Source organism: Phalacrocorax aristotelis, chromosome 4, assembly GCF_949628215.1.
Source record: "Phalacrocorax aristotelis chromosome 4, bGulAri2.1, whole genome shotgun sequence".
In the NCBI taxonomy this organism is placed as follows: domain Eukaryota; kingdom Metazoa; phylum Chordata; class Aves; order Suliformes; family Phalacrocoracidae; genus Phalacrocorax; species Phalacrocorax aristotelis.
Window position 1 is genome coordinate 15,841,665 of NC_134279.1, and position 26,991 is coordinate 15,868,655.

Below are 26,991 nucleotides of genomic sequence, written 5' to 3' on the forward strand. Positions count from 1 at the left end.
TTATGGACAAAAATAAAGGACCTAATCACTCTTTTGTATGTTCATTAAATGTTTAGCTATTCTTTAAATGATGTTGGAGCAACATCAAGAGATGTTATGAAGAGCAGGCCATCCCCAGAAGCCTGTAGTATTCTGGTTATGGCTAGTCTTGTTTGTTTTAAGCACCTGAGGTGGAACATTTATTTCAGAAGGTGGTTTTCTTTCTTCTTCCAGTGATTAAAAGAAATATTTATGCTTCTTGGCACTAAGCCAGCGCCACATTTCTGGTGACACACTGTAAGTGTTAAACTGTTTAGGCTGAGTCTTTTGCCCTCTTCCCTCTGCAGGCAGGGCAGCTCCCTGGGTACTGCTGTCAACTTTGTGGGGAAAAAGTAATTTTAGGGGTTGAAAGCTGTTTGTGTTGAGAAAGTATAAAATTAAAAAAGCTTCTACAAAGCTACAGCTGTGAAAGTGCACAGGACCAAGATTGTGTAATTAGAATACAGGGGATTTTGTGTGTGTGATTGTTGGAAAGAGTTGATGTGGCCTTGAAATGGTTGTATCAGTTCTCCTCCTGTTGCAGCACTGGAATATGCTGCACAGCCTTGCCTGGCTTACTGCTTGGCCCTGCTACTGCAAGGGAAGGCAGAAAGTGGGCAGAGCCAGGCCAGCCCCTCCCTTCTCTCTATCTCTGTTATCTGAATCAACTATCCAGGTAGAAGCACTTAAATGGCATTTATTTAATAAGTTACTTGCTGCTGGCCAATATTGCTATAATGAAGTTGTAACTAGATCAGGGAGGAAGCAAATGCCAGGTTTGGTTTGGTAACTTGTCTCGCAACGAAGAGAGGGAAAAGGCAGAATAAGCTGAGTGGTTTCCAAGACCCTAATCTACTTTTAAATAGGTCTCTCTGAAACTGTAGCAGCAACAACAATCTTTGCTGTAGTTAATGGGCTGTCAGTGTACCCTTTATCTGAATGACTGTTTTCTGAATCAGAAGTTAGAGACATCGTGTCATTGTCACTGGGTCAACGGCAGCAAGTCTAACAAAGGACCTTGAAGCTGCTGTGAGCAGCAGCCTCTGATGGCTTCAAAGTAACAGCAAGGCCAGGGAAAAGGCAAACACAGCTAGCAGCGTCCCAGTCACACCAGTGGGCCACGCAGAGTGTTTATGGCAGCCAAGACTTGAGCATAAATCTGTTCCCCTCCCCAGTGCATCAAGTGTGACCCTAGGGCAGGTTTTTGTTTTGTTTATTGCCTTGAAAGGGTACAATGGCGCAACAATTCATAAATCTATTTGTAGGAGAGAGTGGTTACAGAAGTGTGACTTGAAAAGGCAGGGCTATATGTGATCCTGGTGGTGGACTGGTATGAAATTCTGAGTGCTGCCTCCAGTATGTGATGTGGTCAGCAGAGGGCTCAGAGGGAAGTCCAGGTACAGGAAGGCTTCTTCCTGCGGCAGTCAGGGCCCAGAGCTCTCATTGACTCCTGTGGTTATTCCACGCCGTGAGGTCCAGCAGCCTTTGGTGATTGGAGGAAAGCAGGATGGCTTTTATCTCCTTGACAGTGTTGAACAGTGAAACTGGATTGAAATGGGAATGTGCTATGACATTAAAGGCAGGCTTCTTTGCTGGGCTACTAAGCTGATTTGAGTGCTTGGAATCTACTCAGCTTCTCGATATATCACTTCCTTTTCCAGTGATCCTTACAAAGAAATTAAGACCTCCCTCTTTGGGCTGTTGAGGTCTGGGGGGGAGTTAACTGGGTGAAATGAGATTTGACTGAGTGATGCTCAGCTGGTAAGTGCATGTATGGCAATGTAGATAGGCAGTTAGAAATAAAAATTACAGAATGCAGAGTGGGGAACACACGATATGTTGAATGTACACTTCAAACAGTGCTAAGGGAACACCATGTCTATTTTTCTAGAGGCAACACTACCTCAAATGGGGGAGCTGACCCATTTCTGCTGAGCCCATGGGTCATCCCTGACCAAGAGATGGTTTAACTTCACCATGTGGGTTGCAGTGGTTGGGTCTGACAAGGTGGGCTGGAGCTGAAGTTCCTTCTTTCAGTTGAGCTCTTCTTGCTTTGGCATGTTATAATCAGACATTTAACATAATTTTAACATAGGGTTTTTTTGTATTCAGTCTCTTTGCATGCTTTAAAATTCATTTCCAGGCTGTGATCTAATGGCAGTAATTACCTCAGAAGTGCATACAGTACAGGGTGTGTTTATTTTTGTTTCAGCCAAGGCAAATGATTACAGGTCTTGGCTTCGCTTCAGGGCTCAGATCTGTTGGGAGAGCCAAAAACAACATCTACCTTTGCAATCTGGCAAGCAGGTCCTAAATACCTTACCCGAATGTTTCTTTTAACGATACAAAGGGTAGTGAGAGCAGGAGAGCAAACCCCTTTGAGTCTTGATGTTGCAGTGGATTGCTGGAGTGCAAATTACTTGCTAACTCTGTTGTGGAGTGACCCAGCCTTGTCATATAATGACTGCCACTCCCTATTATCAAATGGTAATTTGCTCACTAATTTTCTGGAGTATCTGCAGTGCCTTGTGAGCAATTTGGCAAACATTGGCAACAGCGTGAAAGGCACAAGTAGCAAAATATCTGTAAGATTTGTCTGCTTGTAGGTTTCAGTAGCTACAGGAATAACGCAGTCTGTTACATGCAAAGATGAGTTTGCATAATTGAATGCTTGGAGCTCATGTCATGTGTGCAAGAGTAGCTCTTCCCCCTTTAAGTATTTCCTGGCAGAAGCATCTGAGGGGAGAGTGGTGGATGAACAGGAAGAAAAATCTACTTCATTCTTGCTGAGTAGCACATGGTGATAAAGCCCATACTGCCTACTCTGTCCATACAGGGTTAACTGTGAAATTTATGCTTTGGTGCTTCTGCCAAGGTGCAGAGGATTCAATTTAATTCTTCTACTTAAAGAATTGTGGTGTGTACTGAAATGCAACTGGATATTTTGGGTCAGCAGTTGGTTGCACATGGAAAACACATGAAAGAACTTGTGGATCCTAGCTGTATCTATAGAAAGAAAATATGCCCTTTGAATATTTTACAACTTTGGGGGATGTTTTTGTAAGCGCAACTGATGTGGTGTCCTGATTTCACATATCCTTTCTTACTTTCTAACTCTTGAAGAACAAGAAGTTACAGAAGAAAGTGGAGAATGTCCCTCCTAATAGGTACCTGAATAGAGAAGTGAGATGATAATTACCTTGGAGCCACCACAAGTTTCTGCAGGAACCAGGAGTATGCAGCACATCTTAAGTTCATCAGAAGAGGTTCTAGCCCACTTTAAACATGTTTTTCATTATAGCCATGACTCTTAAGCTTTGAGAGTCCATCTGGATTCGAGAGACTGACAAATTCTTAAAAACTCTGAAAAGAGACTTATGCTTTAAAATGTTGACTCTTGCTTTCTAGGAAGATGACATGCTGCAGCATGGCTATTCCTGTTTTAAATGGCTTAAGCTTCATCAGCTTAAGTAGAGTTGCTCTGAGTTTGTACTGGAAAAGAGAAGATCAAACTCTGCCCCCACCTTGAATAGAAAATGTTATTTTAATGTTTTTGTATTTTCTGGCTCTCTCACTTGACTTCACAATCTAATTTCTCCACTACCAGAGATCCTCTCAGTCACATCTATGTTAAAAATTTAAAAGCAATATATATTAAAATGTAAAACAGTATGGATGAGTGTGTGCTCACATGCAGAAGTATGTTTTGGGGGAGGGGTGTCCACATATACTTAGTTTTAGTAAGTGAGAGAAGAAGAGATGATACAGTGGTGATGAGTTAGAGTGTGAATTATATTTTCAAGAATTTTGAATTGTTTCATGAATGGTGAAACTGTAAGGAGTAATGTTAGAACATATAGAACCACCAAAATTATGCCAAAAGCATAATTTCCTTTTGAGATGGAGTACATATAGCCCTTTGCCAGGGGTCTCCTGCTCTTCACTGTTCATCATTTCAGATGAAAGTGAGTGGCTAATAATGCCTGTGTGTGATAACTGTTTATTTTGACCTTTAGAAAAGAATGATGTGCTAAGAGATAGAATCTAACCTATAGAGGGGGAAAAAATCCCCACCCATGAATGCATCTTTAGTAAATGTGTGAAACGAAGCTTCTTCAAAGTTGGGATTCTACTTTGCTATGGAGTGTTTGTACGAAAGGAAGAATCCAAACCCAACTGGTTCTCATCCCAGATCTTGAGGTAATCTCTATTTCTGTGGAGATATTCATATTGCTTCCACTTCATTGATTAAATTAACATTTCCTATGAACTTAAAAGAAGAAATAAATCCTCTCTGCCTTCCTTTCTTTCCTCTTCTCCTATGCAACTGCAGTTGGATGAACTAATTTACCAGAATCTTTGTATATGCATATAATTTATTGAAGTTAGGAAGAGCTTTGCATTTATTGTTGAAAACAGTGCAGACTAGTATTATTTTGAAGGGAGAAGGATAAATTATTTCAGTTAGATCCGTTTTCTGAGAGTTGTCCGATCCTATCCCAAATGTTGACAAAGCTCACTTTATTTGTCAGCATCATGATGACTGCAGAAGAACGTGGCTGTGAAACACTATTCAATGAGAGAGGACCACTAGCATGATGACTGCAGAGTAGGAAGATGGACATGAAAACTCAACTTTGTATGGGATTAGGATGCCAGTGCGAAGAGCAGAGCTCCTAGCTGTTGTGTTTGTAACGAGTTGAATTATCGTTGCTTTAAATTCTGGGGATTGCAGTCTTACCAGATTGCGTTCTGGAATCTTAGATATAATTAATTTCAAATAGTGCTAGCTGTGGTTATATTAATGCTGGATGCTTGTGTGAAATGTTCAAAAATGAACACAGGAACCCAACTGAAACCCCTGTCTGATTTGAACAGCAACAGGGAGGTTAAAAAAATTGACCTTTCCATGCTTTCACGACATCAGAAGTAATATGTTTAAAAGTGTAGTGTACAAAGTCTGTTAAACCACGTGCGCTGCTCAGAAAACCATGAACTATATTGTAGGCTTGTGAAACTGAGGAGCAGTGGAAGATCTGAGAGCTTCGGAAAGGGGGAGCCCTGTGAGACCAAACTGGAACTTCATGCCTTCCATTTCACCTCCGAGGCAGTGCTCCATAAGGTTCACAAGCCCTGCAAGTGCGTCTCCCAAATATTTTGAAACTGCAGAACATGAGAAGCTTTTACACTCTTCTAGAAAGAAATTGTTGTATTTGCTTCACTGTCAGTAGCTGCTGCAGCAAGTGGCAGCTAGTAAAAAAACAAGAGTAAAACAAAATGTCAATGCATCTGTAAAGTAGTCTCAAAATTACTCCAATCCTGATGAAAACAAAAATCTAAAGGCTTGCGCAAACATATATATGTAGCTATACTGTCATTTCCTTCAGATTCCAAGATATTAGGAACTGGGTTACTCAACACTGAAGGAAAACACAACAGAAATGGACAAAAAAAATGCACTCCTATTCCCATAAATGTTATGGAAGTACAGCAAAACTCTGACCTTCAGATATTCAAAACACTGAGGTTAAGGATCTTTTGTACCTATTTATACTATCTTAAACATAAGTTTATCTAAAATATACCTGGATAGGCTTAGATATACTATTTTATAATACATGCTAAGAAAAAAAAAAGGCAAATCTTTGAAACAATTTTCTTCAGCAAAATGATTAATTGAAAAAATAAGTTTTGAAAAAGGAAATCTACTGCTTTGCGGTGATCCTCAGGCTTATTCTATTAGTGCTTTTAGTAGAAGTAATTAAAAAAATTACTGTTGACCTACCTCGGAAAAAGTTACTCCCTTCAAGGCTCAAAGACTGTACTTTAGGAAATGTACAACTTTGAAGTTTATTGTTAGAATTTTTTTCAGGCATCCTGAGAATGTTACTGCTTCATCTTAAAATGAATATATAGAAAGAAGAGATTGCAAGGTGCTTTTCTTTGGGAAAAAGCAGAACAACACAGCCTGAGGGAGGTTAGCACTGGTGGTGGAGCAGTAACTTTTCATAGATCTGAGGCTTTGTTGTTTTTATTTAAGCTAGTGTGTTTGGAGGAACAGGCAAGCTTTTGAAGGCTCACATGCTCCTTCAGCATGAAATCGAAGCCGCAAACTTTACTTGAGAGAAGAATAGTTGCTCACAACTTAATTACGCTGATCAATGAGATAATTTAGAGTTAGAAGGATGTGTGCAGAAAAGGTCAGAATCTGGGAAGCGCTGAAGGCCGGTTTAATGTGCTCATTTCCCCAAATCTCGCTTCCCAATAGCTTCCACAGAGATCATTAAAGTCTGTGAGTGCTGAGATCCTCAAAACATTAAGGACATCTGTAAACTTCTTTATCTAGAAAAAAATTACAAATTTGTTCTTTACATCCACCAGTAGCTGAGCCAAGCTTGTTTCAACTGAGGAAGACTTGTAGTATCAAAGATTTACTTAATTTTCATTGCTGCACATAAAACATCTGACAGTATTTGCCAAGAAAACCAAAATGTCTCTCTTTGTTTGTACAAGCCAAAGGAAAAGTGCAGTGTATCCGTCTGCAAACGAACATCAAAGTACTTTTGCAAAATCAGGGATGGTGACATATATTTGGAGAAACAGTATGAGAGCCGCCTGTTAGAGAGTCATGGGGGTCTCTGCACTTACCAAGCGTAATCCTGATTGGAACCACATCTTTTCTTTTTTCTCTTTATTATCACTTTGTGGTTAACATTTGTTGAAGAGTAGGATTAACAGCACATTTTCAGTGACATTTAGCTCTTTTAACAAGCTCTCTCCAGTCAAAGGTGGCTGGCCTGGAAAAAAAAAAGAGAAAAGTCATTAAGCAAACAAATCTTTGCCAAGAGTTGATGCTAAACATGCCATCACCCTGTGTGAGTTATTTACTGTATAGGAAATTTATTCCACAAGACTGTGACCTTGATGTTGATTAACCAGAAATCCCTTCTTCTCTTGTCATTATTAACAGCTTTAGGTGCCTCGAGTGGCCCCTCTCTCTTTCTTTTTCTTATTCTTTTTTAAGCATCCATTAAGGAAGATTTTCTCAATTTATCATTTCTTTCGTAGGGCTGCTTATTGGCATAACCTCTTGAGGCACGACTGCTTGTTTCCCTGAGGCTGCCAGGACAGCGGCAGGCTGGTCAGGCAGTCTGTCTTCCCCTCTCCGCTTAGCATGCCTGCCATGGAGTGAGCGATTACTGACATGTAACGAAAGGCAAACAGGCCTCATGAGGAATCAGGGTATTCCTTTAGTATGGTGATGCATCTGAATAGTCTTATAGATGCCTCTGAGTCCTAGGGGTCTCAGGGGAGACTTTTATTGTTTCAGGCAATTCGGTCCATTATCCAAAAAGCATGGAAAGGGAAATGCGATTTCTCCCTCTGTGCATTCCTATTTCCTGAGCCTGTCAGTCATGGTAAGGCCACTTTGTGGCTCTCTGGGCAGGCACGGGACAGAGTTTGTGCACTCATTCTTGTGAGGCAGAGAGGAAGCATATTATGGCTCTTCTTTACTTGCTCAAGGCTCAAAAGGGCCTCTTTGTAGACGTAGGAGATGGAGCGTCAGTAGATTGCCCTGAGGTCACTCAGCTTTAAGTAGACCCCAAATATGGAAGATGGTTTAAATCCACCTCCAGCTCAGTATAAACACAGGATCAGAGCAAGAACTGAACCTTTTTGGTGCCTGCTGCTAAGCGTGAAGCCGTTTACGGAACAGAAACACTGCAAGTATTCACTTATGCCGGCAATTTCTGGAAGGGGAAAAAAAGAATCAAGGGACAAGAACTACACCAAAAAAAATGCTGGATGTGTTTTTTGGATTCTCTTTGGGTGAGGTCACATGGTGATAAATGGAATAGACTGGGGGAATTGAAAACTGAACTTACTGTAAAGCCTGATTAGAGTGGATTGCATTACAGAGTATAGCTGGCACCTCTTGCTATGAAGAAAGCCTGGCTGCCATAGATTTTGTTGGCCATTGGCATAGATTCATTCAGTGTTTTGTGATTGTGCTGTTAACACTCTTTTGGCAGCCTCTTGGTACACTGTCTTGTGGTAGAATATGAAGTTTATCACCACAGCTGTGTGAGATTGTACCTGGTCTGAAAGCTTTCAGGATCAGTTATTGAAAGTCCATATTTTCCTTTCTTTTCTACTGGGTATACCAAAGGAGCATGTAATTCGTGCTTTGCTGTTCCTTCCATAGCATATAAAGCAATCCTGCAAAACCAAACATGCAAAAAGGCACAGCATCATTAAGATAACTTACATAATCTTAATTCTACTCCTTTGTGAAATACTGTACATATATATGACTTTGATACAGTCATTGCATAGGCTATACCTAAACTGGATGACTGTTGTTGCACTCTCAAGCCCAGGGGAGTCCTTGGCCATATCTTGATGCCACAGTGGGATGGATGGTGCAAAGCAACCACCCCTCAGTTACAAAGGGGGAGAGAGCTGACTGATGGAATAATTGAGTCAGGCGTGTTCTGCAGACCCCAGCCTAGGTGCTCAGTGAGACCCTGGCTGTGGGCCATGCCCTTGGGCACACTTGCAAGGCAATGTAGGTGCAGCATCATCTGTTCTTTGTGGAACCATCGATTCTGTGTTTCGCAGGCAAGGCAGGGTGTGTGAACTGTGGAGTGATTGTTATCTTGAGCCTTAAGACACAGTTTATTACTAAATGTCCTGTAAAGACCAATATGAAGCTATTAATTCCTTAAGGGCATTACTAGGATGCTGCTGCTGACAGTGGTATCGCTATGATATGTGTAACGTTAGAGGTGGCAGATGTATTAGTCCTGGCAAACTGCTGCATTTCTAGATAGTGTGAATGCTCGGGTCAGGATGGTGGGGTGGGGAAACTGAGTGGATATAGCTGAAAACCATTGTCCGGCTCTTATTTACAGCACAAACACACATGCTTATATTTTCAGCAAGTGTAGGCAAAACAACATACCTAGCAGGGAATGTGAACAGCTATTACAGTTACATGCATGGGAGAACTCAGCAAGCCAGATACAAAATTATAAGATCAGATGAGAAATACACAAACAAAAAAAAAAAAGCTGAAATGACATTTAAGACTTAAAAAACTGAATATTCTCAAAGCATTGGGTTTTGTCACAATCTGCAGGTTTATCAAATGCTTTGCTCTTTTCAGAAGTAGGTTGGTTTTTTTATGGAACTGCTTAAGTGAGAAACTTCTGATCAGCTTTGATCCAGATAAATACAGTTAATGTTTGAATTAATTGATATGTATATTAATTCACTAAAGGTTTTCAGGTTAGCATGCTAACAGTATTTTTTCAGTTTGGGCACTGGTTTTTTTCAGGCTTTGTTTTTCATTGGCTTGTCATACAGGAGCTAGTCTGTACAATCTGTTATTATTTCTTTCTTTAGCTTTGAAAAGCTCCATTTATCCCATTTTCTAAGATTTCCTGTGTTACATGTGATGTCATTTTGTTATTTGTCATCTCATAATATCCAGTAATTATCCTAATGTGACAGGAATTATTTAAAGGGAGGAGAGAAATTGATTCACTGCAAAATGTACTGCAGCAGGTCCAGCCTGCTTCTTGACCAGCTTGACCAGGTCCAGCTGGTTGCTTCTGCTATCTCTTGTTTTCTGTTGTTAAACAGGAGTGTAACATTTCTGCTGATATTTTCCCCTGCATGTCCACAGGTCAAATTTAAAAGCAACTGTTGTTTTCTCTGTAGTGCTCTGGGCATTGCAGAGCATGACCCGCTACTCCATTAAGAAATCTGCAAAACTTGAGCTGATTCCTTGCATTGAACAGTTTGTTTCTTGGTTTTTAAGAACACACTCAGCAGCTTCATTCTTTTCACATGTTTTCTCTACCTTTTGAGAGATCCTAGGTTGCTTTTGTTTTCCTTTGTTATATAATGCATGTAAATCTTTACACTGCAAACCCTGAATCCAGCACTGCACTTTTTGTCTGGTGATTGATGCTGCAGGCTTTGGGGTCTGATGACCCAGGCTACAATGCCATTGGATATTTGCATGGCAGCAGCATGTTCAGTAACAGGTTGTTTGGCATCTTCCCCTAGTTTGTATTTCGTGTATGTTCTCCCACATTTTATCTGATTTCTTTTTTAACTACGGAGGAAAAATGGGTTGATAGAATGTCAGCCTTTTTTACAAGTCTTACAATGTTCCATAGTTTTCCCCAGACATGTGGAAAGGCCAGTTGTCAATAGTATGATATCACCGGCTGGCAATGTGCTGTCTGCCTCTTACCACCACAGCCAAGGTTCCTGTTTGGACATTGCCAAAAGGCAGACTTAGTCATGGCCTGATGACCTTGTCATTGGCACTGAGATTTTTACAACACTTGAGACTCTGGTAACAATAGGATGCCACAGTTCACTGTTAAGTGGATAATTAGGTATGGGTACCATCTGGTGTTCTCCCTTCCTAGAGATATTTCCCTTCCACATTTCTCTCACAATAGATGGTGAGGATGTAGGGAACTTAAAGCATTATAGGAAAGCAGATGGAAAACAAAGTATAACTGCCTTTAATGCAGTCAATGAATGATGTGTAGCGCAGTGTAGCCTGAAAAGCAAATTAAAACTTATAGTACCAAAAGCTTAAGAAATTGCCTCCCCCCAAAAGATGCATTTGGTGTCCTGCCTGGCTCCAGCTGCTGTAACCGAAGGACAAGGTTCTCCAATTGTTACTGTGTCTTACCCTCCAGTCTGGTGTGGGCATCTTCACTATCTGAAATGGTGCTAGATGTCACCTTTTAGGCAGTTGAATCATGCCCCGATAAACTCAAAATCTCTCCTCAATCTGCCTTATGGGGACTTAAAGGATGTGTGGAATTCTAGTCTAAAAATTAAGCACAGTGGTTTGTAAAAGGGCTTTGTTAGCAACCTTCTCTGTACCTTGGCTCTTGCGAAGCTGTGTTGTAACTGTGAGATGCTGAGAAATCTCCCTCGTCATGGCATCTAAGGCTAGAAACCCTATAGCCATTAAAGTTAGGGTTTTGGATTTAATATCTGGGTTCATTACACTGCTGAAGACGGTCTGAATATGTTGATACTGAAAGTGGTTCAGGACTGCACCGCACACCTGAGTCAGGAGTCCTTTGAATGCATATCATTAACAAGATCTTCTACTGGCCACTCTACAACAGACATGGTCCTCACATCTACTTCTAAACCTGCTGATTTCCATGCAAGAAGGTAAGGGCTGGGAAAAGGAGAATATATAGTTTCAATCTTTCCAGGGGTTATAGAAAAACATGTAATGTACCTAGCAGGTAGATGCTTTGAAAAGTCACCCTAAATATTTTTCTTAAATAGATTTGTCTGTGGGCAAGAGGAATAAGACATCATCTGTTCATCTTGTTAAATATATGCTTAAAAAAATTAAAATAATTATGCAACCCAGTTGAATTACATAATTTTAGCTTTTATTTAGCAGCATGTTTATTGAACTGTCTTCCAGTTCCTGCATTGTAAACAAAGATAATGTAATAAAAACATTGGTCAAATTATTTTAACGTAATATAAAGCTGAGAAACTAAATGTACGTGAACTAGGACAAGCTGAGACAAGTGTAGAAGACCTTGTAGCTTTCTAATAGGAAATTTTGCCCTTGTGTTCATGGATAAGTTTTTATGACTAGATATCACTGGTTTAAAAAATGTAGTGGAATCTGCATGTCCAGTGTATTGGAATTAATAGGGATCCAAATATTTCGGTTTATGGTCTTAAACCCACAATGCTACAGATGGACACCCTGTGCTTAGTCTCTTTCTTTCACGCATTTATAAAGAAAAAGGGAAGAAGGAGAGATGCAAGATCACTGTAAAATAAAATATGCTGGTCCTACTTGAATATTTTCATCACAGGTTGTTTTTCAAAATATGCAATTTCAAACCAATGATGACCATCGTAGCTTTAGCTGCACAGAACAGAGTCTGTGTGGCATTGGCTCCCCTGTTGATTTAGTTTCATTTTCTGTTTTTCTGCCTTGCTCAACTGCCTGTAACGGCACTAAAGTATTCTTCTGATCTTTGTTTCCATGTGCTCACAAAATGCAGTTTTTTAAAGTCTTTATGCCAAAGGGACATTCAGAGTGAGAGGCAGCTCTCAGATTTGTTTCAAAAGCCACTGACAAATTCCATACTTGATTGAGGTTTGTTTATAATAACTTCTACTGAGAGAGTCTTTGCATTGGTATTACATTAGATTAAACAGAGAAGGGTCGAATTAAAGCTCCCAGAAATTATTTGCTTGTGGTATTGACATGCTGCCTCGAAGCAGAAAGTAATGAAAAGTTTCAAGAGAAAGTCTGTGGCCCCAACAAGTGTGGCTAGATTTTCCCCTCCTCCCCCATCTACACTGCATTAGAAGAGCCTTAATTTGGTGATTTGGATATATAATATATGACATTATATAATAAATGTAATATAAATGGCATATAATAAATCGGTAACTAATAGTGACAGTATGATGTTCCATGATGATGTTATCTCTCTCCAACTTCTTCACTGAACTTGAGGGCTCCTGGTCAACTTTTCCCTGCTCATCACCACTGCATCTAAGTTCGTTAGTAATACTCTATATATGTTAAGTTTTGCCCCCTGCTGTTGCTGAGATGCATGATCAGACACCTGGGGAACTGTGGATCCACTTATGTCCTGGATCCCAGCAACTTCATGCATACTTGCTGGGAACTTAATACAGAAACTCTGGCCAGGCTAATCCATTCAGTAGAAGTAAACAAGCTCCTACCCCAGACTGCAAGTACAGACAAGCACCTGTGTTACCATCCATACTGTGCTGTCAGAGTCCAAGCTCTTTTCTGAATACTTCCTGACCAGAATCGTGTTCAGAGGTGCAGACAGTGACAACCCTGTGTACATACTGCAAAGGAGTTGTGGGGAATCACAGAACTTGGCAACCAGAGGACTACATGGCTGTGCTTCCCTTAGGTACTGAAGAACTAAATTGCATGAAAAGCCATTACACTGGAACAGGTTGATGTCTCTACGGGAACACTCTCAAAAAATTAAGTTAAATACATCCTCTGGCCTCCTACTCATCCACTGTTAAACTCTTTAACCATGCCAAGATCTTGCCTATCAGACCAAAATAATCTCTCTACCCCCACAGCTTATCACATTGTCCTCTGCCATCTGCCAAGACATACTCACCAAAATAGACTTCTATTCCTACAGCTCAGGATAATTAAATTTCCCACCCTCCCATCCCCTTCCTAGCTTCATGAGCCTTACCAAAACTTTATAACCTTTCAAAACAAAGACAATCTTACTGCTTCAACTGCTTTCACTTAATTCCTACTCTCATATCCTTACCATTCTTGCTCCTTGCTCTTTCCAATCTGAGTAAGAACGAGTGTTGGTCATTTTATACATGGAAATGAGTGAAGAAGTGAAAAAGATGATGTAGAATAAGATGCCAGCTCTTAAAGAATCTGATTTTTCTATAGTCTTGTAACTGAAGAAGAGTTAGAACTCACCCAAGTTAGAGGACAGTGCTTTGTCATTGAGGAAAAAATCACTATTAGTGACAAGCAGCTGATGCGTATTTACTCCCCCCAGAGAGCCAACAAATTGCATCAGTGAAGTCTTCTGAGAGCTGACTTCCAGAGCGAGTGATTTTTGGGGGAGAAGAAATCTATTGAATTACATTTCATCAGGCTGGATTGGGTAGCGAGGATTGGCCATGTGTCCTGACTGCTGTCCTCCAGACGTTCTGACTGTTACTTAATTCAAGATGCAAGTTTAAATGAACTGTGGACATCACAAGATTCCAGGTGTTTGGGTTGAGTGCCACTTACTAAATTATGTTGTTCTTGGGCACCCAATGCATAGTGGGTGACCAGCTTTTTGGAGACTCATTTGAGGGGATGATTCAGCCTCTTCCCCTACTCCCCCATTGTCTCATTCTCCTGTCTGGAAAAGTTTGTAAGACTTTTTGCATATACAAAGGGTCACTGAAGCATTCATTTATCTCCAGAAAGGACGTTCTGTATGTGTACCCCAACGACTAAGTAAGGGTAGAAAGCATTGACCTTTTCTATATCAGGAAAACCCAATTCTTTTCAAAGTCATCAGAAGCACTTGAAGCAAGAAAAGCATGCGATGGTATCATGTACTGAACGCGAACTGAAGATGAATGGCTTACAGTGCAGCGAGATTTTTGAACACAAGATTGGGAATCATGATATACAAAAAGCAGTCAGCAAAATGTGATGGGCTTAATACTCCAGAAAATTGCTTTCCATAGCCTGTCGTCTTCCACTGTGTAAGAAGGGAGCCTCATACAGACTACTTCATTACTTCAGCCTTTCTCTTACAGAAATTGGAGGGACTTAATGAACTTTTGCTGTGTCTCAGCCCAAAGCCAGACAGCAGTTTAGTCATTTGAATTCTCTGTGTTTGGTTTAATGCTTTGCTAGAAAGCAGCCATTTACCATGCTGAGTGTGGCTGGTTTGTATTGGAATGGGACTGCAAGACAACAAGGTTGCCATAGGGTTTCTCCTTTCTCTCTCAGTTCTTGTTGCCTTTTTTCCCCTCTATTATACATGTTTGAAGAAAAATATTGAGTAGCATGCAATGAACGGTATCTATGCCTGAAAGGCTACTGAAGAGCTTTGGATTTTGGAGATAAGAAGACAACAGTGAATCTGTCTTATGCTGTGAACCATATCAGTGACTAATTTCTTTAAGGATCAGGAGACCAACAAACATAGCTTGAAGCTATTTTTGGCCCTCATTTCTAGCCATTGGTGAACGAGCTCAGAGATGGCAACAGCTTGCTTCTAAGCTTGTGAGATTCAACTTCTTTTGGTCCCCAGCCAATCCATAGTGCCTATGTGAAAAGAAAAAGCTAGCTGTCTATAAAAGCTGTCGTATACAAGCTAGAGGGCACTTTTTTAAAACCTCTCTATGAATTGCCTCAGATTTCCAAGGGAAGAGAATCAGGAAGGGCAGTTCCGCATCTGTCATCGCTGTTTTACTCTCAGATCCTCTGGCTTGACAGCATCTCAGAAATAAACTGCCTGCACTTGCCATGCAAGTTGCAAAATGTTCATAAAATCATCCTGCCTTGGTAACACAGTTGGAAGAAAATGCCTTGCCTCCAGTGAGTATTTATTCACCTTTGAAATGGTTTTGCTTTTACTTTCTGTTCAGGCAAAGTCTCTAAAAGGAATGTGTCTAATTGTCACTTAGCGACTCCTAGGGACCTGCTACTATCCTGGAACTTCAATGCCACACTGAATTTGTGGATTCAGTTTTTCCATCAGTCCTGTAAAGGTTGTGTCTCTTCTCCACTATTTGTGCTTTGTTGACAGATAGCACTGCACCTCTGAAAACACTTCATCTGAAGTTATGTCTTTCAGGGCCATTAGTATAATCCTTGCCTATTTAGCAGTTTTTGCAGCACTTGGACCAAATTCTTTCAAATCAATAGTGGTGTGCTGTGGTGCAGAATTTCAGCCAGTCTATTTAGCAGGCACATACAGTTACTTGATCTTAGCTCTTTTAGTGGCAATGAATCTCCCACTTTCTTCATACATTGAATTCTATTATCGCTTCTTTACCTTGTCTTCACAAGCAAGTTTAGACATCATGCTTTTCATCTTGCATTTTAAGTAGAAGAAACAACAGTAGCAACTGCTTCTGCATTTTTATGGCATAAGAGATGGTCTAATGAATTAACAAAATTTGCAGCTGCAAAGGAATTTTGGTTAAGTTTGTCTAACATGCTTTTACAAACTCCTCTTAAGCCCCATGAGATCCCCTGAATTCGGCCTGGTGTTATTTATCTTAAACTGACAAATGAGTTATAAAAGGCTGTGAGACCTGTTGAAAGTTGCATAAGTCAGTGTTAGTGTTAGGAAGAGGGCATCAGTATGCTTGGCTAAGTATTCCTCATGCTGATACCAAAGCACACAGACTATGCACTAGGTGTTTCAGCTGACGGTGAATGGTTAAACAAAGTGCTAGCTTAAATTAAGGGAAGATTCTGCAGCTAATGAAAAACTGGTTAAACTTTTGTTCTTATTACTGTGGATATAACAAAGACTTCTTTCCTTCCACTGAGGAAATCTGAGCAGTCTGAGCCCATTCATTATTCCATCTTGTTCCATCTTGATAGTGGTGTAACCGTCCTGGAGATTGCACAAGCTTCCTTTACACTGGCATAAACTGCCACGTTCACTTCATCAAGCCTAACTGTTAACTACTTCCCATTAACTCAAACGTTCCCAGGTTCAGGATCAAGAGAACTTGCTTAAGCAAAGCATCTGTCTGAGTTCCTCTCAAGTTAATGTTCCGTACAGTATGCTTCTGAAAGGCTGGCAAGGGAAGAGGGGAAAGCCTTGGCAAGTCTGTTTCTACCACTGTTTAGGGGGTGGGAAAGAAAGGAAGGAAGAAGGGAAGAAAGAAAAAAGCTTATTGTGTGCCTTTTCCTTACACTCATGTAAGTTCGGATGTTTGTAATGAGCTCTAATACTTTGAAGGGTGGGAGGAGGAGAGATCTGTAGTCCAGTCACAGAGTTCACAGTCAGGAATTTGCAAGCCTGAGGCCCTTGACTCCAGCATGTGAATCCAGCAAGTGCAGGGCAGAACTAGAAATCTGTGGTGGCTCTTGTCCAAAGGAACACTGCTAATGTGGTATAGGTGATGCAATATTTCAGATGTCCATTTTACAATATGTACGAGAGGTGGAAAAAAAATCCAGATGACCTCTCTGTCTGGGAAGAGGGCTAAGAGGAGCTAGATGCAGAGACACATTTCAGTAATGAATATTACATCTGCACAGTAAGCTCAACTTTTACTGACTACAGGATGTTTGAATAAGAGGAACATAGTTCATGCAAACCTAATGCCTTCATCTCATTAGAGCTGGCTTCTACTCTAGAAACGCAAATGATCTGTAGTTTTCCTTATGCAACTCTGCTACGGAAGGCAGCCTTGTTCCACTCTTGTTTCTGCGTGTATCTAAAGACACATCACATGCCAGAGGGGAATTCAAGCTGGAAAGCCATAACCATACACCACAAACAGGGATTCAAGAAGAGTTAAAATAAATAAAAGGGGTAAGAATAGATGCGATGGCACCCTTCACTAGTCTCCCATTCTTTGTTCAGTAAAGAGACTTCACGAACCCCCTCTTGTTTGTCTGTTGACTAACTTCCAGTAAATATTTCTCAGCTGTCTTACTGGTATCTTATGCAGGGTTCTTGCATCCACATTGTCCTTGGTCCAGGAGTTCTTCATGTATGTAACTTACTGTGTGGAAAGCCATTTCTTTTCTGATTCGAACCTGACTCCTACCTTCATTTTTCAGTCCCAAGTTCTTGTATGAGAAGAAAGAATTGATTCCTATACACTTCCTCCAGACTACTTGCTCATGTTTGTCAGCCTTGTTATATGCCTCAATCATCTCTTTTCCAGGCTGAAGAGGTCAGTCTTTCGTTGCGCATTTGCTTTCTAGGCTCCACAGGTGTAACTCCTTTGACCAAAACTGGTACCTTGAACACCAGCATGAAAATCATTAAGGCAAACAAATAAAAAGAAAAAGCGTCTTGACTGGTGGAAGACTTCTGCTTTGGAACCATGATATGGGGAGGATATGCATTTGCAGCTAATGTGGAAGAGTCACCAAAGAGATGGTTAGTGCCACTATCTAAAATATAAGGATGACACACATAAAGGACTCATCTTTCTTCAGGGATTTCTAGGAGCCTTAGAAATCCTAAAGGATTTATTCCTAAAACATGGCAAAATTGTCCTTAGTCATGCGGAAAAAAATCTAAGAACTTGGAGCATTAAAAACAAGCAAATAAAATGAGACCCCGCCTGGAGTACTTCATCCAGCTCTGAAGTCCTCAGACATGGACCTGTTTGAGCAGGTCCAGAGGAAGATCACCAAAATGATCAAAGGAATGGAACACCTATCCTATGAAGACAGGCTGAGAGAATTGGGGTTGTTCAGCCTGGAGAAGAAAAGGCTCCAGGGAGACCTTATTGCAACCTTTCAGTACTTAAAGGGGACTTCTAAGACAGACAGGGACAAACTTTTTAGTAGGGCATGCTGAGATATAGGACAAAGGGTAATGGTTTTAAACTAAAAGAGGGTAGATTCAGACTAGATATATGGAAGAAATTTTTTACTATGAGGGTGGTGAAACACTGGAACAGATTGCCCAGAGGGGTGGTAGATATCCCATCCCTGGAAACACTCAAGGTCAGGTTGGACAGGGCTCTGAGCAACCTGATCTAGGTCAAGATGTCCCTTCTCATTGCAGAGGGGCTGGACTACATGACCTTGAAAGGTCACTTCCAACCCAAAACATTCATTGATTCTATGAAAAAGCAGTACTAACACAGAGTAGATTGGCATTACCAATACAATCTCATTGTACTGAAGGGGATTTTTCAATTTGCAGCAGTTCCTGTACCATGCACACTGTCTCTGAAAAAGGGCACTGAGATATCAGTGTGTTCCATGGATGCATCCCCTCTTATGTACCCATCATGCATTTTCAAAAAACCCAAGCCCTCTAGTGTGATGGAGTTATTTCCTTGTCTCTCTGAACTTTCCTATTGCTGCAATTTCCTTCTTGTGTTACCTGGTGGCTGCTGAGCCCTTCTGCAGCTCTGAAGGTGCTACCTGCTCCTGGGAGCACCAGAGGCCTCAGCAACAGTCCCAGGAGATTTGTGATAGGGATGCATTGGTCACAATTTTTTTTACTCCTAGTTATGGGATCTGACACAATAATCTTTCTGTGAGCAAAATAGCCAGTGTTTTTCATTGAAAAGGAGAAAGAACAGGCATAAACATTCTAATTTTGAGTTAACTCCTGCTGTTTATGCATAATTCCTCTTCATAGTTTGAAGTGAGAATCAGGCCTAAAGGCCTGAGTGCAGGGAAAAATACTGGATTCTTTATTAACATCCTCCTCTTCACGGTTGTGTCCATAAGTAAATTGACCAGGTCCGGGATGAGCAAGGTGATTATTTTTTGCAGTGTTCATCCTGATCTTCACCCCAAACTGGGAAAAGTTCAAAGCAGAATACTGAGGAGAAAATACTGAGTTTCTTTTCAAAGTGTCAAATAGGATCGCTACCCCCTATTCATAACTGAGAGAACCATTTTCTCCCTGTGAAAAAGATGGATTTTGTTTGCCAATGTGGGTTGCATTTGCTGGAAAATTGTAAGTAATAATTTTTATTAATCTTAGAGTTTGTAGGGTGATGGTTTTGCTTTGTGTTTAGGTTTTGATGTGGTATTTTATTCTGATAAATACATCCATAGGATCGTTATTTCCTATTTGCCCAGCAGGGTTGTTAGAAGGGTGTGTTGTGGTGATATATCTTGTTGAATAAGAGCAGGTGGTTTTCACCATTGTCTCTTGTCAGCCTGGGTTGCCCCCAGGTTTACAATAAGAGGTGTGAAAAAGGCACACTTTTCCCACAGGGTAAATACAGGTTTGGGTGAAGGCTTGTGTTTAAAGGGCAGATAATTAATAGCCATAGAGAGTCTATTCCTCTAAACATAGCAAGGTGGTGATTTTCACTTGTACAAGTATGACTAAGGGAGAACTTTGTACTAAAAAAAAGTTTTAAAAAATATGCTCTGAAATTTAAGGCCAGGAGTCCTGTTCAGAGCTAGTGAGATTCATCCTCTTACCTCTTTCAGGTATTTCTATCAGTCAGTTTTTGAGTATCTTTGGAGGAAAGTCTGAGATGTCTTATCTGGGGGGTTGGAGGATGGAGGTGGGGTGTGTGAGCACTCGGCCCCTCTTGATGAAAGTCTGGCAGAGTCACAGCTGGCACAAGGACTCTTGATCTATTTTCTTGAGACAAAAGACCCTGCAGAAGTGGTAGCCAGGACATGACTCTTGTAGACCTGGAAACAGGGGAGGGCAGCTGGCCACTAGAGCCAGTGGAGGGAACATAACCTCCTCTCCATGGACATGGTGCTTCAGGACCCTTGAGACCTCCAGAAAGCAGAGCCCCACCCCACCCAGGGCAGATGGACCTTGTATGGCTCTTTCTGCAGGCTGCCTCTGACCAGGAGCCTTTGCATGGGAGCCCCAGCAAGGAGCATAGAGGTCGGTGAGGGAGAAAGGTCTACTCCTTGTGAAACATGGCTCATTGTTAAAAAGGCACAGAGAAAAGGGGGTAGAAATAAAAGCCTAGCCACTTTTTAATGATCCTCCTGAACCTCTGTGGGAGCCATGCCCTCGCTGCACTGGATCTGCCTCCTGACAGCAGGGCCAGCTGATCCCTCTTATTTCAGATAAATGAAAGGGTGTTGCATTCCCATTGTTTGGGAGATAATATTTCCTTTCTAGTTGCCCTTCAAGATCCTGTGGGATTTGAGGATTTGCTGACAGTCTCCCTGCCTTTCCAGTACTGAAAAACAGAAGCAGCTCTCCTGTGTTTACAGATGCTTGTGCAGTAAGCTATGGTATGAGAGAGCACTTCTCTTTCTGGTCTGCTAAAAAACATCAGTGCTCCCCAGAGGTCTACCGTGCCTGAGAGATGCTTTCACCAGTGCTCCTCCCTGGTCCTGACTCCTCCTCTGGTGAACGCAGTAAGGGCTTGGGTTTCTTTTTCAGCCAACTTTCTGCAGCACTGGGCAGTAGAGGGAAGAGGTGGGCTGCCATTGCCTGCAGCAGGGCAAGGTGAAGTCTGGCAGGGCCAGGGCTTTGGGGCTGAATCAGCTGGGGCAGGTCTGCAGGACAGGGCTGGTGTCTGTGGTTCCTCTGGGAGACCACCAGAGCATCTCTGGTTTTAGGTGTGCTCACAGTTCTACTCAGACCTCTCGTGACCTGCCTTTTAAGTCCTCTTCCATTGCTTCTGTTTCATTTATGACACTTGGCTTTCATGCAGCTCTCAGAGCAGTTAAGTCTTGTTCTGTGATGGTAAGGACAGTGTTCCTCTTCCTTCAATCTTTCTTTTACATCTGAGTAGTTTTCTATGTAGCATTTATACTGCCTTCTGCCCCACCCCCTTCATTCCTTCCCAAAACTACATTTCATTTTCTGTGTTGCTGGCAGCTGCAGAGGCAGCAAATGACCCTGCCTGAGGCTGTGCAATGGTGGGAATGGACTATAAAAAAGAGATGCAAGACCTAAATCGAGATGGGCATGACAGAGGGAGGAGGTGTAGGGGGACAGGGGATATTCGTGGAGCCCCATGTGGAGGGACCAGCGGCCTGTGTGGCAAAAACATTTTAAACTCACAACAGGGGAACTCTCTCTGGATTGAACGCTTCAAAGGGAGAGCCTGCCAGCTACAAAAAACAAATCTTTAAATAACATGGAGAGCAATGAGAAAAAGTCTGAGCTGCTTGCTCACAGGAAGAGAGCAAGTTTCACTCAGCCTGGGTGTAAAGCAGTGTAATCCCATTGGCTTCAGGGACATTGCAAGGGCTTATGCCATGGAAGAATTTAGCCTACTGAGTCCAGCAGTCTTGGGCTGAATAATTCTTTTGTTCTGTCTCTGCATCATGATTGGAGGAATAGACACCAAAATGTGTGTTGGTTTTGGTTCCAGTGAGGCAAGTTTTACCAGGCTTGTGTGAAGGACCCTTGTTAAAACCACACCACTGAACTGAAGGGAAAATTTTTTGAGCTTTCAAAAAAACTATCTTTTTGGGCAGACTTCAAGCTTGTAAAATGTCAGCCTGAGAGGTAAAACTTAAGGAAAATTACAAGCAATAGAGGACAAGCAGTTGTAATAGAAATCCTTTGCCAGGGTTGAAAATAGCCATTAATGGTAGCCTGCCAGCTATATTACATAGTTTAAAGGAAATTCTTTAAAAACATAAAATATACTTTGCAATTAATCAAAGGAGCTTATTGCTCCAGAATATTGGGGAAAACCCTGCCTTGTGAAATGTACGTTAGTTAAATACATGATATCCCTAGGCCCTATGTTTGTATGACTATGAATACTTGTTGGTTTTAAAAGAAATTTTTAACATTCATGTTTGCACCACTGTTTACCTGGTAGATCCATGGCTGAGTAGGAGGGTGCTTGAAATTATTAATTTATGAGGGGAGAGCAGAAGCATAGTGATGGGGATGGCCTACCTGAGGGGCTTTGCTTGCGTGGGGGGCTCAGCAGCACTGGGTGCTGCCACTGCTGGGGACCTAGCTCCCCTGGGACAAGTGTCTGCCTGAGCTGCAATGCTTCAGAGGAGTCAGACTCCTCACAAGGAGCGCTTTGCTTTCAGGGCAAGGTCTCAGCCAGCCAGCCTCAGGAGAGCTGTGGCTGAGGTGATAACCCCAAACCCAGGATAAAAGAGATGAGGGAACAGGAGTTGAGGGGTCTATGTTTCTCTAATCCTTCTCTCCTCTTAAGGTATATTGAGTTTGTTACTTGAATTAAGTTGCATCCTCTATACTGGTACATTTGCTGTAATTCCTCTGGCCCCATCTTGCACCCTCTGCCTTCCTAGTGCTGAAACCGATGGTGTCTTGTTAGTCCTTGCTACAACTATGGGGGGGTACCATGTGCTTCTCTTTCACAAGCTGACCTTTAAAATAGTGTCCCTTGAGCTTCTGATGTGAAACAGTAATAAAAATACACAAGCCTTAGAGAGTCCAGTATCTCTGGAGGGACCAAGATTTGCCCGATCTCGGGTTTTTTCCCAGTAAGATTTGTAATGCCCGCTTTCAGGAAGATATTCCTTGGGTTCGGTTTTTTAACTTCAGTGCATGCATATGACTTCAAATACTCTCCTCAGACTCCAACACTTGGCTCTTCAGAAATGTAACGGGCAGGTAGGCATGGGAAGGGATTTGATTATACTTGAAAAGAAAGACAAAATAGATCTGAATGGTAAAGCTATCCAGCATGTTTTTGGATTCTCTCTGTAGTTTAGGTAGAAAGGATTGTTCTTTTGCCAGTGTAAATATATACATTTTAAAAGAGATGTCAAGGACTGCTTAACATACAGACAAAAAAAAGTTTCACACATCTGCCCTTATAATGGCCCTATGTGTTTGCATTCTACTTATTTATGCATTCGCATTTGGTTTATTTATGAGATCTTTGCCCAGAAATGTTCCCCGATTAGCTCTATATGGTTCTATATGGTAATTAATGTATCACTGTGATATTCCATCTGTTATTATTTCTCCAGCCTTTGCACCTATGAGCCCCAACCAAGATCAGAGTCTCATTTGGATCGGAGGATCAAAGTCTCTTTTGTAGCAGGGGCTCCACATTGCATAGAGAGTATCTGAGGCTTTTAGTCTAAACACAGAAACTGGGCAAGTGTCAGTGAGTGGACGGGTGCTGGCCCTCAACATTGCACTGACCAACCTGCTGAGCCTTATTGAGGAAAATGTAGTAGTTGTGGAAGTTAGACTCGGATCCCCAACAATCTGGTTCACCTTCCAGCCTCACCTCAGTGCTGTGACGCTTCCACAGTATTTCTCTTGGCATGATATGATTGTGATTTACTTGCTGTATTTGGCATGTATAAATCACCTGCCCAAGGCCACAGAAAGAGGCACAATAATTGCACCCAAGGCTGTAGTCTTTTTGCTCATAAAATGGAATAACAGAGCAGTATTTGGCAGGCTTAACAACAAGGATACCCTAACTTGAGTCATGTTTCTGTGGGATTTCATGCACCAGGAAGTGCCTGCTGGGAGCAGTGAGAGCTGAAGTCCATAGTCTCCTCTGTAGTAGGCTGGCAAACACAGGAGATGGCTGCTCTCCTACCCTGTAGCAGTGATAGCACAAAAGATGCTTAAAGCCTAGCTGTGGTTAGGGTAGGAAGCTAGTAATCGAGGTTCATGCACACAGAGGCATAAGGAGGAAGGGGGAAAGGAAAGGATAGTGTTGGTGTGGTTATGGTTTATGAACCCAAAGCTAAATTAAACATAAATAACCTGTAAAGTATGTGGGAATAGAAGGAACATTTTAATTCAGCATGGCAGATTGTGAGCAAGTGATTCTGGCAGGCCAGGATAATGTTTTAACTATTATGGTGATGGTGTTGCTGCTGTGTACTCTGAAAGGAGAAAGCAGACTATCTTTTGTTGGAATGCTAATGTGTTAATAATTATAAAATATGTTGCTCCAAACTGCTATCCAGTGAAAGTAGTCTTCGTAAGCAGTGTGGCATTCATGCTGTCAGGCACTCATTTCTCTTCAGTGGTGGCAGGAAGGCACCAGCTTAACTATAAATATTGAAAACAAGCTGAAAAATCTTCTGTTGGAGGGGAAAAAAAAATAAGCAAAAATGGTTGAGAATCCAGCTTTACAGTTTTCTGATGGTAGAAACAGAGATGACAACATTTATTACATCCAGAAAATGTTGAAGGAAACGTGAAATGAAACATCCAGTCTTGATAGCAGTGCTGGAAATCAAATCTTTCTACCTGAAACAATATTAAAATATTTCCCTTCTCATCTTCCTCCTTGGAGAAGGAGACTTTTTGGGGGTTAGGATCAGGGGAAATAATTTTCAATATTTATGATATGAAGGTCTGAAACGTCACAGTAGTGTCTCATAGCAACTGTTCTCTGGGGCTTCCTTATGTTTCCACTCTGCTGCTTGGTCTACATCCTTCCATCTAAACTTAAGAGCCATTTTTCTGCAGGAGGGGGATCATGAAAGATGCCATATTGTGCTCCACAACATCATTTGTTTGCATGATGTATTAATTGCAAAGAACCCTGTAAGCCCAGGTGCGTTGATATCCGGACAACGCTCTGAGGGTAATGCTCTCCCAAAGCCGTGGTAAAGGACAGCTTTCAAAAACAGAACAGGAATGCCAATTTCATAAAATTTTCCTGTTGATCACATGACTAATCTAAAACAACAAAAAAATCCAGAACTGGATTCAAGCAGTTACCTCAGAGGCCATTTATCTGCCTCTGTTAGTCCCAAAGAACCCCAAACACACCTTATTTCCAAAAGAAACATCCAAAGGAATAAAATTCCAACTTATCTGCATGTATCTGTGTTGCTGGGAGATTTTTGGCTGTAAATACACTCCATGCTGTGCAGGGGTCCAGCCCCAGAGTTGTGTACTCCTGGTACTGTCAGTACAGAAGCAAATTTGCTTTTCTTGCATTGCGGCCTGGCTTCGAGTGAGCCAGCAATAATGGCTATCTTAGGTTGCCATTAATTTTACTTTTCTTTTTCCATAGTGAATTTATATATGGCTGTAATCTGGTACCTAGACATCCTACTTGCATGGCAATTTAAAGGCCTAACACAAGTGCAATGTGCCAGGTCCAGGAACAGCGTTGTTTGAAGTTACTTAAGTTATCTTAAAGGCATTTTCTGTTGTGTTCTTCTTTTAGTAGGTTTTTGCATAAACTACAACTTAAAGTATGTTCAGACAAAATTTTCTAATTTAATGAAAGGTTTTAAAATTTTTATTATGAAAATAGGAAAAAAAGGCACTATTATTGACAGATGTATCTTTATTTTTCAGTTTACTGGTATCTATAGACATTTAGAGTAATTCTTCAGATTTCTAGCTGTGGATTTCTTATGTTCATGTGTAAATAAACCACGAAGCCACAAATAAGCACTTGCCCCTTTGAATGGTTTTTTTGAAAGCCAACTGCAGTGGCCCAGTTAAACTTCAGAAAGTGTACTTACAAGCAAGCATTTGCAAAGACATGCTGATGTACTGTAAGTTAAACTCCAACAAGTTTGGTGAAGCATGACTGCAACTTTAGCAAATAGAGTTATAAAGCGTCTTATGTTGATGCCTCAAACATATCACCTTATTACTGCCTGTATTCTGCAGTTTGAGAACTGCCATTCAAAGAAAACTGCGGGACTTAGAGCACATAACTAGTGATGAGAAACGTTCCACTTCACTATTCAGTCAGCTTCATCTCAGGTCTTTGTGGTGACCCAGTCAAAGTCTAGATTGAAGAGCTCGTTCCAAAACGTGGTTTCTTCCTCAACATCTCCAACTCTGCCAGGGTAATGGATGTAAGTAGTAAGAATATGATGCTACCTTATAACAGCAATGTGGAAAGGTTAGCTTCTAGAGGAGCACTGCAGCTTTGTCACTTCTACAACTGGTGTAAACATTAAATTGCCCGTGCTGCATGAAGCCAGTTTAATATCATAGTACCCTAGTTTTTTTTATCTTTCCACCAGTAATGTAATCTGATTTAAAACAAATAAATACTTAATGGGGTTAGCTACTTGATGCTATCTGTGCTTATCTTATTCCAGAAAGTGCTCCTATCTATCCAGAAATGAGACTGACAGAACAAACCAGCAACAGGCAGCTATGAAGCATAGATCTCAGCCAATGAGAAACAGAGGCTGAAGAGGGCCAAATAAGAGGTAAATATGATTTGCTGAACCAAAAGGTAACATACCTCTTTTATGAGAAGCAGGGGGGAATGCCAGTGTGCTTGCTAGCGAGCTACACCATCTGCCCTTATATAGCATCAGCAGTGGGCTCAATGCATTGCACGTAGCAGCTCCCCCAAAGAACCAAGACTGTAAGTGATACAATAAGAATAAATAGGCTGCTCTGTCTTGGGACAGACCTTAGCACTAATAGAAATAGACTGCATGCAGTATCAGAGCTAAATCTATTCATTCTTTATGAAAAGCACATCTGATTTGAGGATTGACAGGTGATGTACAGTGCTAATGGAAGGGCACTGAGGCTGGGAGATGTCATGGGAGGATCAAGGTCTGACCCCACAACCCTACTGGAAATATGGAGTAAATCAGAGTGTTAACTCCAGCACAGTTACAATGACGTAAACCAAGTGTCAGTCAGACCTGGATCTTTTCAGATGTTTCACACCGTGGTCAGGGATGAGTGTTAGAACAGTGTTGTTCCAGTCCTAGGCCCCTTCTCTAACCACTCTGCAGTGACATATATTTTTACTAGCCAGCTAGACTTCACCCAGTGCTATTTACAAATTTGATAGTGTGTT

At 41.3% G+C, this 26,991-nt stretch overlaps 1 long non-coding RNA gene across 1 annotated transcript in view; it reads left to right on the forward strand.

Annotated features, from left to right (window-relative positions):
* The window catches only part of LOC142056915 (uncharacterized), a 191,399-nt gene that overhangs the window by 88,990 nt on the left and 75,418 nt on the right, over positions 1-26,991 (forward strand). Inside the window, exon 3 of the long non-coding RNA XR_012660470.1 lies at positions 26,270-26,383. This is a non-coding gene — a long non-coding RNA (uncharacterized LOC142056915). The remainder of the gene's footprint in view (positions 1-26,269; positions 26,384-26,991) is intronic.